Below are 13,278 nucleotides of genomic sequence, written 5' to 3' on the forward strand. Positions count from 1 at the left end.
TCTAGGGAACAATGTTTTATTAAAATGACAATCAGCAAAACGTGCTGTAAAAACATCACCCATCATGGGTTCAATATATCTTATGATTGAAGATGTTTTATATCCAAAATATATTATCATCTTTCTTTGAAGAACCATTTTATTGTGTTGTGGTGATACAATTGGAACATACACTGCACAACCAATGTTTTAAGGTAGAAAATATTTGGCTCTTGGCCAAAATCAAGTATTAAGTGAAAATATTTACGACTTCCACATGGTATAATGCGAATTAATGTCGCAACAAGTAAATTTACATTTCCACATATAAATATTGAGAGATTTGTACTCATTATCAATTGTCTAGTTATTAGCTGTAAGCGTTTATCTATTGATTCAGCTAAACCAATTTTGTGTATGCACATGAGCAACTGGATGTTCAACAACAATCCCTGTAGATATATAATGATCATTAAATGCTTGAGATGTTAACTCACAAGCATTATCAAGTCTCATCCTTTTAATGGTGTAATCAGAATAATGTGTTCTCAATTTAATAATTTGTGCAAGAAACTTTGCAAATGCCATATTACGGCTTGATAACATACAAATATGAGACCATCCGCTAGATGCGTCTATTAGAACCATGAAATATCAAAATGGTTCACATGATGGATGAATTGGTTCATATATCTTACCTTGAATTCTTTCAAGAAACATTTGTGATTCTTTTTCACAATATACTTTTCATTAATCACCATATGTGCTTTCCATTAATCACCATATGTGTTTTTTTTTTATCATATATCCTTTTCACCATATACGCTTTTAATCATATGCGCTGTGTTTTTCACCATATGCGCTTTTAATCATATGCGATTTTCATCATATGCGTTGTGCTTTTCATCATATTCGCTTTTTATCATATGCGCTTATCATATGCGATGCGCTTTTTATCATATGCGTTTTTTTATGTGAATAGTAAATTAATTAATTTCGTTTTACTATTCATATGAATTAATTTAGATTTACTATTTTGTTAATTGAGTAATATATATATACATCATATACTTGTGACTCCGAAGGCTCAAATGAATTTGACCATATAGTTATACGTTGTACCTTGCACATTAATTTTCAGTAGAAGCTTTAGATGCATATTATTTTCAGTAGAAGCTTTAGATGCACTTTTTTTAATCACCAAATACCACAAACACTTTGTTTGCGTTTGTTCATAGTCATCAATGAAAACCATTTTCTTTAATTTTATTTTATACAATAAAATTAACGCATCATTATTCTTTTCAAAAACAATAATCTATTGTTATTGTTCACTTGTGCCATGTTTAACAACAAAAGTCAACAACCTCTGTCTTGTTTGTTGTGGCAACCAAAAACAACCTTTGCTTTTGTTACCGAGAATCCAAGACCAAAAAACAATTAATTTTTAATTAATCTTTTATCAAAACCATAAATGATTTTATTGATCTACGTTGATATGGCCATAAAGAATTGACGGCTGACCTACTTTTGTAAGTGTATTTCGGCTATCATCCCGAAAACGCACAACGACCTTTTTTTTTTTTTTATGAACTATTTGTTTCATATCTAGCTTAGGCAATTATTGTGAACATTTGGTCCCTATAAGAGCATTTATTTTTAGACTTTTAGTTGATTTGTACTTGTCACAATTAGGGATAGCACCCGCGGGTCGTGGATGCGGATCCATTGGATCCATCACCCGTACCCGCGGATTTTTTTTAAGAGACATCCAATTGAACCCTTGTTCGTTGAAACAATTTGACTATATTTTTACTCCCCATTATTAAACGGGCCATTTTGATGCACACTCTTAAAAAAATAATTTGTTTTTTAAGTTTTATTATTCAACCTCCTTTTTTCAACGGTCACGTTTTTAACAAAACATTTGACAAGTTTGGAAAAAAGTTTTTTATTGATTATCATCAAAAGTTTTCTATTGTCACTCTACTGGATGGAATTATGGCATACAACCAAAATTGCAACCCAACACTACATAAGAACAAAAAGGTTGTTTTTAATTAACATATGTATATGTGTTAAACTCGGAATAATAATAACTTATTTTAGAAAATTAACATAAGACATGTTGAAACATTTTTGTCACATTTAGCTCATCAAGTCTAATACTTATCATTGATAGATTTTATCACGTCTAGGAGATGTTTACTTTTTTCTTGTATTAAGTCCTACTTTCATTTACCTTTGTTTGGAAAAAAGTTTTTTTTTTTACTTTGCTTTCCCCCTTTCTGTAAAACTCATTTAAACACTTTCTATGTTTTTTTTTTTTTTTTAAAAAAAACTTCCTTTTTTTTACGTTACCCGTAAATTATAAATATATAAAAAAAAACTTTTTGTTTAAATTTTTTTTTTTTTAGTTTTTAAAAGGCCACTTGACCAATTTTTTAATTCTTTCACAACACCTGATATCGTGATCGTGACCTTTCACCAAAGCAAGAGATATTCTTGATAAACTAAACACGGACTCGTGTTTGAAATTGTCGGCCACAAAAAAATTCATTTGATAAAAGTATATATATATTTTTTTTAGTTATAGAAGGAGACCACTTCATTTTCAATACTTCATTTTTGACAAAAAACTATTCCATTTTACCATCCCCTTTTTTTTCTTACTTTAACTTTTAAGATATACTTTTAATAAAAATACAAACTACTTTTTCTTATTTTAACTTTTAAGATTTACTTTTAATAAAAATACAAACTACTTTTTATATTTTAACTTTTAAGATTTACTTTTTAATAAAAGTACAAACTACTTTTTCTTATTTTAACTTTTAAGATTTACTTTTAATAAAAATACAAACTATTTTTTTATTTTAACTTTTAAAATTATAAATTTAAGAATAAACATTAGTATGCATGAAATAAATAATGATTAATTGCATAAGTAATCATAAATGTTAGATAACATATAAAGACCCGGTCGTATTCGTATTGATCGGAATTAATCTCGACCCATGGTACCGTGTTGTCAAATGACGTGTTGCGTACATAAAGTACCGTGTTGTCAAATGACGTGTTGCGTACAATCATGAGGTCTTATTAACATAAATATAAATGTTAGTGAAGTTAATAAGAGTTAGATTACAGAAAATATAATTCAGGTGGTATAACCGACCATATATAACTTAAATAACATAAATATAAATGTTAGTGAAGTTAGTAAAAGTTAGATTACAGAAATATAATCCAGGTGGTATAACCGACCATATATAACTTAAATAACATAAATATAAATGTTAGTGAAGTTAATAAGAGTTAGTAAACATAAATGATAGTTAGGCGACAGTGTCGACCATATATAATTTAGGTGGCAGAGCCAACCATATAATAAGAACAATACAAATGCACTAAGAACTTAATAAAAATTAGTAGTTCAAAATGTTAGTAGAAGTTTGATATATTCGAGTCTGAAAATTATTAATAATTTCATACCTTGATCACTGACTTGTGATCGTTTGAGATATCCTTTGATTACACTAAGCTCTTCGTGCTGATAACGTGTTATAATTCAGTAGGCTTATAACTACCTTTAATGGTTATAAGAACAAAGAGAGAAAAAGAGAGAAGAAGGAGAGAAGAAATATTGATATTGATATTTCAAGAGAAATGGTGCACCTTAAATGGCTAACATACATGTCTATTTATAGCATAAAATATTACTATGCAAGAAATATAATAATAATAAAATTAACATCCAATCTAGATATTTTATAACAGGACTATTAATATACAAGGAAAAACATCTCACATTAATCATATATTTACCACTACTTAAAAGTAGTTGTTATATAAAGAGTAATTACTGAATCTTCATCTCTGATAATACAATGGAATAATTGAAACTTTATTATTATTGTTTTTATTGTTCTGTTATTTGGAGTAAAAGTTAATTTTTTAAGACAAACAAAAAGACTAAGGTAAAGAGCTTATTATTATTTATTGGCTTTAAAATTTTTCTAAGATATGTCAGTGTAAACAATATTTATTAATATAATGATTGAGACAATTTTTTGGCATGCAATTTAGAGTTAGTAACTAAAAAATTAATGGATGAAAGAAAAAAAAACGCATGTAAATGAACACACTTTGAGATCACTTATAAAGAAAACAAATGTAAGTGAAGATAAAATTAAAAATAAAGATGAGAGTTAAACTTAATATATTTAAACATATATAAAGGCTTTGAATTACTCCTATAAAAGTGAAAAAATACGAAATGAAAAATAATACAGAATATAAGTGGTGGGTCAAAGTGTCATGTACTCCACATATTTTCATCCCCTCCCACATATCTTCATCTCCCTCCTCCATCTCATTCCCCTGCATCTACATCTAATCTAAACTTCCATTAAAACCAAACTTTTAACTTGTTTTCTTCTTTATTTTTCAAGCAAACAAACCGCATAAAAATTTATTAACGATTTTTGTCCCTGGTAGCACACAAATCTCCTGGTAGCACACAAAGAAAGACAACAAAATTCAATGGTGTCACTCAACCAAATACTCAATTTTTTACACTATATGAACTTATTTCACTGGTGGCATGTGCCACCAGTCCATAACTAATAGATCCGCCCATATATATATATATATATATATATATATATATATATATATATATATATATATATATATATATATATATATATATATATATATATATATATATATATATATATTGATAGGATCAAGGAGGAAGTAACCAATCGAGGAAAGTGGGGGGAAGCAATTTTTTTTTTTAGTTTTTTGAAAAAACTTTGTTCACGAACATTATAGATTGGATGAAAATATGAACATTTAATACAGACACTTTGTAATAAATGTTTTTATTTTGGCGGAAAAATGCTCGAAGAAATAATATATAACAATTATCGTGTTTTTCAAGCATATGTTGAGGTTTTAGATATTAGGGTTTAGATATTAGGGTTTATAAGATTTAGATGTTAGAGTTTAGAAATTTAGGGTTTAGGGTTTAGATTTAGGATTTAGATATAGGATTTAGATTGAGTTTTTAACACGAACGGTTTAGAGTTTAGGGTTTAGGGCTTGGGGTTTTGGGTTTAGGGACTAAGAGAGATGAACGCGTGGGTCGTTTAGTCCTCCTAGTGATCCCAAATTGATGTCCAAGAAAATTTGGTTAAACCTTTAGGTGGGAGTGGGTTGTTTTAACCAATCTTGATACAAGTTCAATAATAGACCTTTAGGGATTTTGTTGGTCCCAATTAAACGACCTAGAAGTTTTGTATTCAATTAAACAAGATATTTAAACAAAATATCAAATGCGAAATTAATCGAATAACACAATTAAACAATGAACACACAATTGTATTTATGTTTGACAAGATTACAGAGATTAACATCACCTATCTATAGACTTTAGTATTAAGTAAGCATAATTCCTTAAAAGTCTAAAATATTTCATTTGCTAACTAACCTTTCTGATCAAGAACATTCTCACAGGGTTATGATGAACCTACGCTTGAGTGCAATAGATAGGGTTTAAGGACAAATGGGATTCGAATATCCGACAATAGTCGTGGATAACCCGCACCATAATCATGTCGATTCCGGCAGGGTGGCCTAACGTAAGTCCACTAACAACCTAGCATACGAGGTTGAGTGTCCATAAGATATGAAAGATTTATAGTTCTGTAACAACCCAACCCGATAACCGACCATAAACAGTCCCCAAAAAAAAAATTTAAAAGCTGCTGGACAGGGGAGTGCGCGGCGTGCATCCCCTGTAGTGCGCGGCGCGCACAGAGCACTCCAGCTTCTGTCCGAACTGTTTTTAACACACAAAAAGATGGACCACTTCCCGACATTTTTAGACCGAACGCTTTTCACAACAAACTTATATATGTAAAACTAACACGAATCAAACATAAAAATGATGTTTTACAAGCGGGGCTCACATGACCCAAAATACAAGTTTAATACAAGTTTAGAGTTTCGACTACCAAAAGTTTAAGTTCCAAACTACACAATGAGCATGGCGTTTGGGATTAAACTACCCAACTACCGGTTAAACTCCAAGAGCTACTAAAGCCAAAAGCGTCCCCTAGCATCAAGCGGGATCTCTAGTCCAATACGATGCCCTTACCCTTGTCCAAAACCGAACCTATAAAATGGTAAACAACGAGAGTGTAAGCAAAGCTTAGTGAATGCAATAATTATACGAATACATATATAATTATACCTACTTGCATACACTTACACAAACCGCAAACATGCTAGTTACACAATTAGCTTATCGTCACATTAACAAGCTATAATCTCCAATACCACAAGCTAGCAACTACCGCATAATAATATAACTCGAAATGATATAATATGCTTACAACACAAGTAACCATGGTCGACCAATAGTACAAGGGAACGGCGCTCGCGAAAACGCCATCGGTGTTCATAACATCCATTAGGGCAGTTAACACCTCGCACCACTAACCCCTATGGTGGCACCTTAACACCTCGGCACATCACCCCGAGTGGCATCTTAACACCTCGATGCAACACTCATTATTTTACGGAGTGGTGTCTTAACACCTCGACACTACACTCCTAGGTGGCATCTTAACACCTCGATGCTACACCCGAGTGGCATCTTAACACCTCGATGCTACACCCTTCACGTGAAACGTGGTGTCTTAATGAAATGTCCCGTTCTTATTGATTAAAAACGTTCCATATTAATTGATTTCGTTGCGAGGTTTTGACCTCTATATGAGACGTTTTTCAAAGACTGCATTCATTTTAAAACAAACCATAACCTTTATTTCATCAATAAAGGTTTAAAAAGCTTTACGTAGATTATCAAATAATGATAATCTAAAATATCCTGTTTACACACGACCATTACATAATGGTTTACAATACAAATATGTTACAACAAAATAAGTTTCTTGAATGCAGTTTTTACACAATATCATACAAGCATGGACTCCAAATCTCGTCCTTATTTAAGTATGCGACAGCGGAAGCTCTTAATAATCACCTGAGAATAAACATGCTTAAAACGTCAACAAAAATGTTGGTGAGTTATAGGTTTAACCTATATATATCAAATCATAATAATAGACCACAAGATTTCATATTTCAATACACATCCCATACATAGAGATAAAAATCATTCATATGGTGAACACCTGGTAACCGACATTAACAAGATGCATATATAAGAATATCCCCATCATTCCGGGACACCCTTCGGATATGATATAAATTTCGAAGTACTAAAGCATCCGGTACTTTGGATGGGGTTTGTTAGGCCCATTAGATCTATCTTTAGGATTCGCGTCAATTAGGGTGTCTGTTCCCTAATTCTTAGATTACCAGACTTAATAAAAAGGGGCATATTCGATTTCGATAATTCAACCATAGAATGTAGTTTCACGTACTTGTGTCTATTTTGTAAATCATTTATAAAACCTGCATGTATTCTCATCCCAAAAATATTAGATTTTAAAAGTGGGACTATAACTCACTTTCACAGATTTTTACTTCGTCGGAAAGTAAGACTTGGCCACTGGTTGATTCACGAACCTATAACAATATATACATATATATCAAAGTATGTTCAAAATATATTTACAACACTTTTAATATATTTTGATGTTTTAAGTTTATTAAGTCAGCCGTCATCGTTAGTAACCTACAACTAGTTGTTCACAGTTAGATGTACAGAAATAAATCGATAAATATTATCTTGAATCAATCCACGACCCAGTGTATACGTATCTCAGTATTGATCACAACTCAAACTATATATATTTTGGAATCAACCTCAAGCTAACTCCAACATTCACATATAGAGTGTCTATGGTTGTTCCGAAATATATATAGATGTGTCGACATGATAGGTCGAAACATTGTATACGTGTCTATGGTATCTCAAAGATTACATAATATACAATACAAGTTGATTAAGTTATGGTTGGAATAGATTTGTTACCAATTTTCACGTAGCTAAAATGAGAAAAATTATCCAATCTTGTTTTACCCATAACTTCTTCATTTTAAATCCGTTTTGAGTGAATCAAATTGCTATGGTTTCATATTGAACTCTATTTTATGAATCTAAACAGAAAAAGTATAGGTTTATAGTCGGAAAAATAAGTTACAAGTCGTTTTTGTAAAGGTAGTCATTTCAGTCGAAAGAACGACGTCTAGATGACCATTTTAGAAAACATACTTCCACTTTGAGTTTAACCATAATTTTTGGATATAGTTTCATGTTCATAATAACAATCATTTTCTCAGAATAACAACTTTTAAATCAAATTTTATCATAGTTTTTAATTAACTAACCCAAAACAGCCCGCGGTGTTACTACGACGGCGTAAATCCGGTTTTACGGTGTTTTTCGTGTTTCCAGGTTTTAAATCATCAAGTTAGCATATCTTATAGATATAGAACATCTGTTTAGTTGATTTTAAAAGTCAAGTTAGAATGATTAACTTTTGTTTGCGAACAAGTTTAGAATTAACTAAACTATGTTCTAGTGATTACAAGTTTAAACCTTCGAATAAGATAGCTTTATATGTATGAATCGAATTGTAGAGACCCGTCCTAATCCATCCGGACGAAGTCCATATCAATTACAAACGATTCACAACAGTTGATTACATCGCGAGGTAATTGACCTCTATATGATAAATTTTACATGCATTGAATTCGTTTTTAAAAGACAAACTTTCGTTACATCGACAGTTGACAGGCATGTAAAGCATTTCATAATATATCCAAATATAATTGACTTAATAATAATCTTGATGAACTCAACGACTCGAATGCAACATCTTTTGAAATATGTCATGAATGACTCCAAGTAATATCTCTAATATGAGCAAATGCACAGCGGAAGATTTCTTTCGTACCTGAGAATAAACATGCTTTAAAGTGTCAACCAAAAGGTTGGTGAGTTCATTAGTTTATCATAAAGAATCATTTCATAATTTTAATAGACCACAAGATTTCATACTTCCGTTTCTCATAATCATACGTCCCATGCATAGAGACAAAAATATCATTCATATGGATTGAACACCTGGTAACCGACATTCACAATATGCATATAAGAATATCCCCATCATTCCGGGATCCTCCTTCGGACATGATATAAATTTTGAAGTACTAAAACATCCGGTACTTTGGATGGGGCTTGTTGGGCCCGATAGATCTATCTTTAGAGTTCGCGTCAATTAGGGTGTCTGTTCCCTAATTCTTAGATTACCAGACTTAATAAAAAGGGGCATATTCAGTTTCGATCATTCAACCATAGAACGTAATTTCGATTACTTGTGTCTATTTCGTAAAACAGTTATAAAAGTTGCGCATGTATTCTCAGCTCTAAAATATAAAGGGTAAAAAGGTAAATGAAACTCACAATACTGTATTTTGTAGTAAAAATACATATGACGACATTGAACAATGCAGGGTTGGCCTCGGATTCACGAACCTATATCAAGTATTAACACATTATAGTATAAATCAATTAAGTTTATATATTTTATGTAATAATATATTTACATATATATCTTTTGTTTTGTAAAATTAATAATTGTAGAAATACCTAAGGATAATAATAATAATATTAATAATAATAATAATTTTTAAAAGTATAAAACTACCTTAGGAGTCAGTTTTAAAAAAATTGCACCAAGCCGGGCTCGAACCCGAGACCTCTCGTTCACTCATCAACACCCTTAACCATTCCTCCATTTCAGTTTTTCTGATTTATAATACAAACCCAAATACTTATCTATTACATGTTTCAACCCACTTCATCTTCTTCACCAAAATCTAAACAATCAAACAACTTCATTCTTAATAGTCAATCATCAAAATGGTTTTAGGACTTCTAAACAAACATGAAACAAAAAATAAAAATGTGTTCATGATATAAAAAAAATGAGAAAAAAAAAACAAAAAAATCCTACTGCTTGCTCGTAGCCAAGAAAAAAAAAATTTGTTTTCAATTTTGAGTTCGTTTTGGACAATCTTTACAGCATGAAACATGTTTCAAATCATTCCTAAAAACTATTGAAATCGTCAATTGAACTTAAAACATCAAAACAAGCTCTAATTTCTCCAAGAACAAAACAGTTGACTTTTGACAATTTAACTTTGACTCGCAAATTCGAATTCGTTATCAAGAATTGGAACTTGAGATTTTGCAGGAAGTTTAAGTAAATGATTCCTAACAACTCTACATTTTTAGTTTTTGAAATTTGTTTCGAATTCACGTTAGTGTATATCACTGTGAAGAACTCAAGAACTCAAAAATTGATTTTTAGATTAAGAGTGTTATAGGTTATGATTACAACATGAATTGTGTTGTAAATCATTCCTATAATCTTTATGGATCATCAAATTAACTGGAGATATCAAAACAAACTCGAATTTGATTCAAGAACACTTAGTTGACTTTGAAAACCAAAACTTTGACTCTCAAATTAGAAATTAATAGAAAGAATTGAGGATTGAAAACTTACAGATAGTTTAGATAGACGATTCCTAACATGACTGCATTATTACATTTTGAAAATTTGTTCTAAATCAAAATATGGTGAAAAAGATGAATGTACCGAGTGTCGAGCTTATTTTCTGGGTTTTCTTTGTTTTCAACTCAAATTGCAGTTTGTAACTTATATAGAGTGATTAGGTACATGATTTAACAGTTAAATTGATTTCCAATTGATTTGTGAAGTAGACTTGTAACAAACTGGAGACATGAAGTACGTAAATTATTTTCATGTGAAGAAAAAGAAAAAAAATTGATAGTTACTTCTAACATAATGGGATTCCCTATTTTTATTTTTAATAAATATTAATAGTAAATACCCTAATAATATTAATAATAATTCTAATAAAATAACTAAATAATATCATAAAAATGATAATAAATAAAAATAAGAATTCGTTTAAATCATAAATAAATTTTAATCTTAATTATCTTGTACATTATTTTACATTTTCAATTCAAATGATTATTTTGTATTTTATTAATACAACTTAATATGCACTCTTATATTTATACATGTATATATATTTACATATTTATTTACACACAATTATTCGTGAATCGTCGAAAATAGTCACAGGTTAAATGAATCTATATAAATAGTTCAAACATTTCGAGACTCAACATCACAGGCTTTGCTTATTGTGTTGGAACATATAAAGATTAAGTTTTAATTTGGTCGGAAATTTCCGGGTCGTCACAGTACCTACCCGTTAAAGAAATTTCGTCCCGAAATTTGAGTGGAATGGTCATGGCTGACAATAAGTATGTTTTCATGACGTATCCGAGCTAGAAATTAGAGTTTTATCATCAGTGAGTAATATAGCTAAAAAAAAATTTGATTACGCGAAGAGTATAATCGAAGCTATCGCAAGAGAGGGAACTGATGACGTAGTTATGATTGATTTTCGGAATTCATGGGATTTAAAGAAAATCTTCGTAATAAGATTTGGTTCTTCGGCAAAATAGGAAATCAGATCTTCTTTGATTAAATGCAATAATCTGTTTCGATTGCTCTGTCGGATATTTTACTATAAATCCACTCCCTTCGTTTCCTTATTTTCACAGCTCACACCTTCCATTCTTTCTCCCCTGATTCATATTTTTAAAGCATTCATTAATATGCTCCATCCAGTTCTGATCCTTGATATACTCTTAACTTTCATATCTGTCATTCTTCTCTTTCATCTACCACCGGAGGATTATATTTACTTCTACTATTATCTTGGGGTTATAGTGTTTTTAATTTTCCCGTGCCTTTACGTGGCAATACGTATTGATATGCACGGTTTGTAATTTATGTGTTGTTGTCGAGCTTTATATTTTCTTTATATTCAAGAGTTCCATACTTTCGTCTCCTCTTCCCGACTTCAAGTCAAGCGAATAATGGTCCGGAATTCGTAGATATGGATTTTGAAATGAACATAGTTAATGTTCTAGAAGGAAATCGTAATGGCACGATCTTGATTTTTCAAATTACTAGAATATCTGAAAAGATAGAACTATTAAGAATATATGTTCTTGATATACTTGGAGATTGGGTAGAATGTAAGAGTCGTGTAACATGGCACATGATGACGTTATGATCTGTGAATCATCACGTTCCATTAGAAACTCAGCATGACTTACTGTAATATAATCACGTTGATCAAGTGTCATTATATTATACTAACTCATGCATCAGTTCCCAACATTACTTCAATAACATTCATATTTCAAGCTCGAAAGTTTACAGAATATAGAAACTAACAGTTTCTATATGATGTAACACTGATAGCACGAAGAGATTAATGATTTCAGATAAGAATTGTTATGAAAATATTCTCGGAAATATCAAAGATATTTATGATGATATTTTCAGAATTTCTGAGATCGAATGTTGATGAAGAAAATCCTTTCGCAAGGATTTAGAATAAATAAGGAGCAAGATATTCACTAAAGACTTCATCAGAAACAGAATCATCAGGGTTCTTTATGTACAAGTTTAGTCCTTGTGATTTGCTCAGAGTCTCCTTCATGGTTTGCTCAATTCGTTTTTCAGTACCAAACTTCCTTTTGAGCTTTTCCAACGTATCTTTTTTTTTTTATCAAACTTTTGACTGTTAAAATCATCCATAGTTTTTGTTGCTTCATTCAACTTTTCAAAATTTAGAGCATTAATTCACAGACTGGGTGCTTTTCTGAATTTCAGAATGGAAGATCATAGTTCTAAGAGATAAATGTTATATGGATACATATAACTGTTGATGTGGAAACGTTGCGAGACTCAAAATACAAATTTGCTGATTCCCGGTAATTGGTATGGCAGTTCTCGTTACAAGATGCGGATGAGTATATGATAGAGTTTCAATGAATAAATATAATGATTTGTCAGAGAGATTTAAGCCAAAAAAAACAACGAGGCTGCTGGTACGTCTTCTGGTAATATGGTGGAATATAAAAGAATTCTCCGTTATAAAAAGGGTAATTGTATATATCAGGATTATAGTAACGCTACTTCGAATGAAAAGTCGAAGTTGACTTGCTGGAGCTGTGACAAAATTGGCTACTTTGAAAAGGGATCGCAAAGTTATTTTTGCTAATAAATGCCAAAGGATCTGATGCGACTACGTGTTAAACTTTTACTCAGTTGCCGAGAGTTTCTCAGGTGCATAACTATATGCATAAACCTTTCCTTCCGTAGATGAAGTGCGGTTGATTCATCCTATCGATTG

This window comes from Rutidosis leptorrhynchoides, chromosome 8 (genome assembly GCF_046630445.1).
Source record: "Rutidosis leptorrhynchoides isolate AG116_Rl617_1_P2 chromosome 8, CSIRO_AGI_Rlap_v1, whole genome shotgun sequence".
Classification (NCBI taxonomy): Eukaryota; Viridiplantae; Streptophyta; class Magnoliopsida; order Asterales; family Asteraceae; genus Rutidosis; species Rutidosis leptorrhynchoides.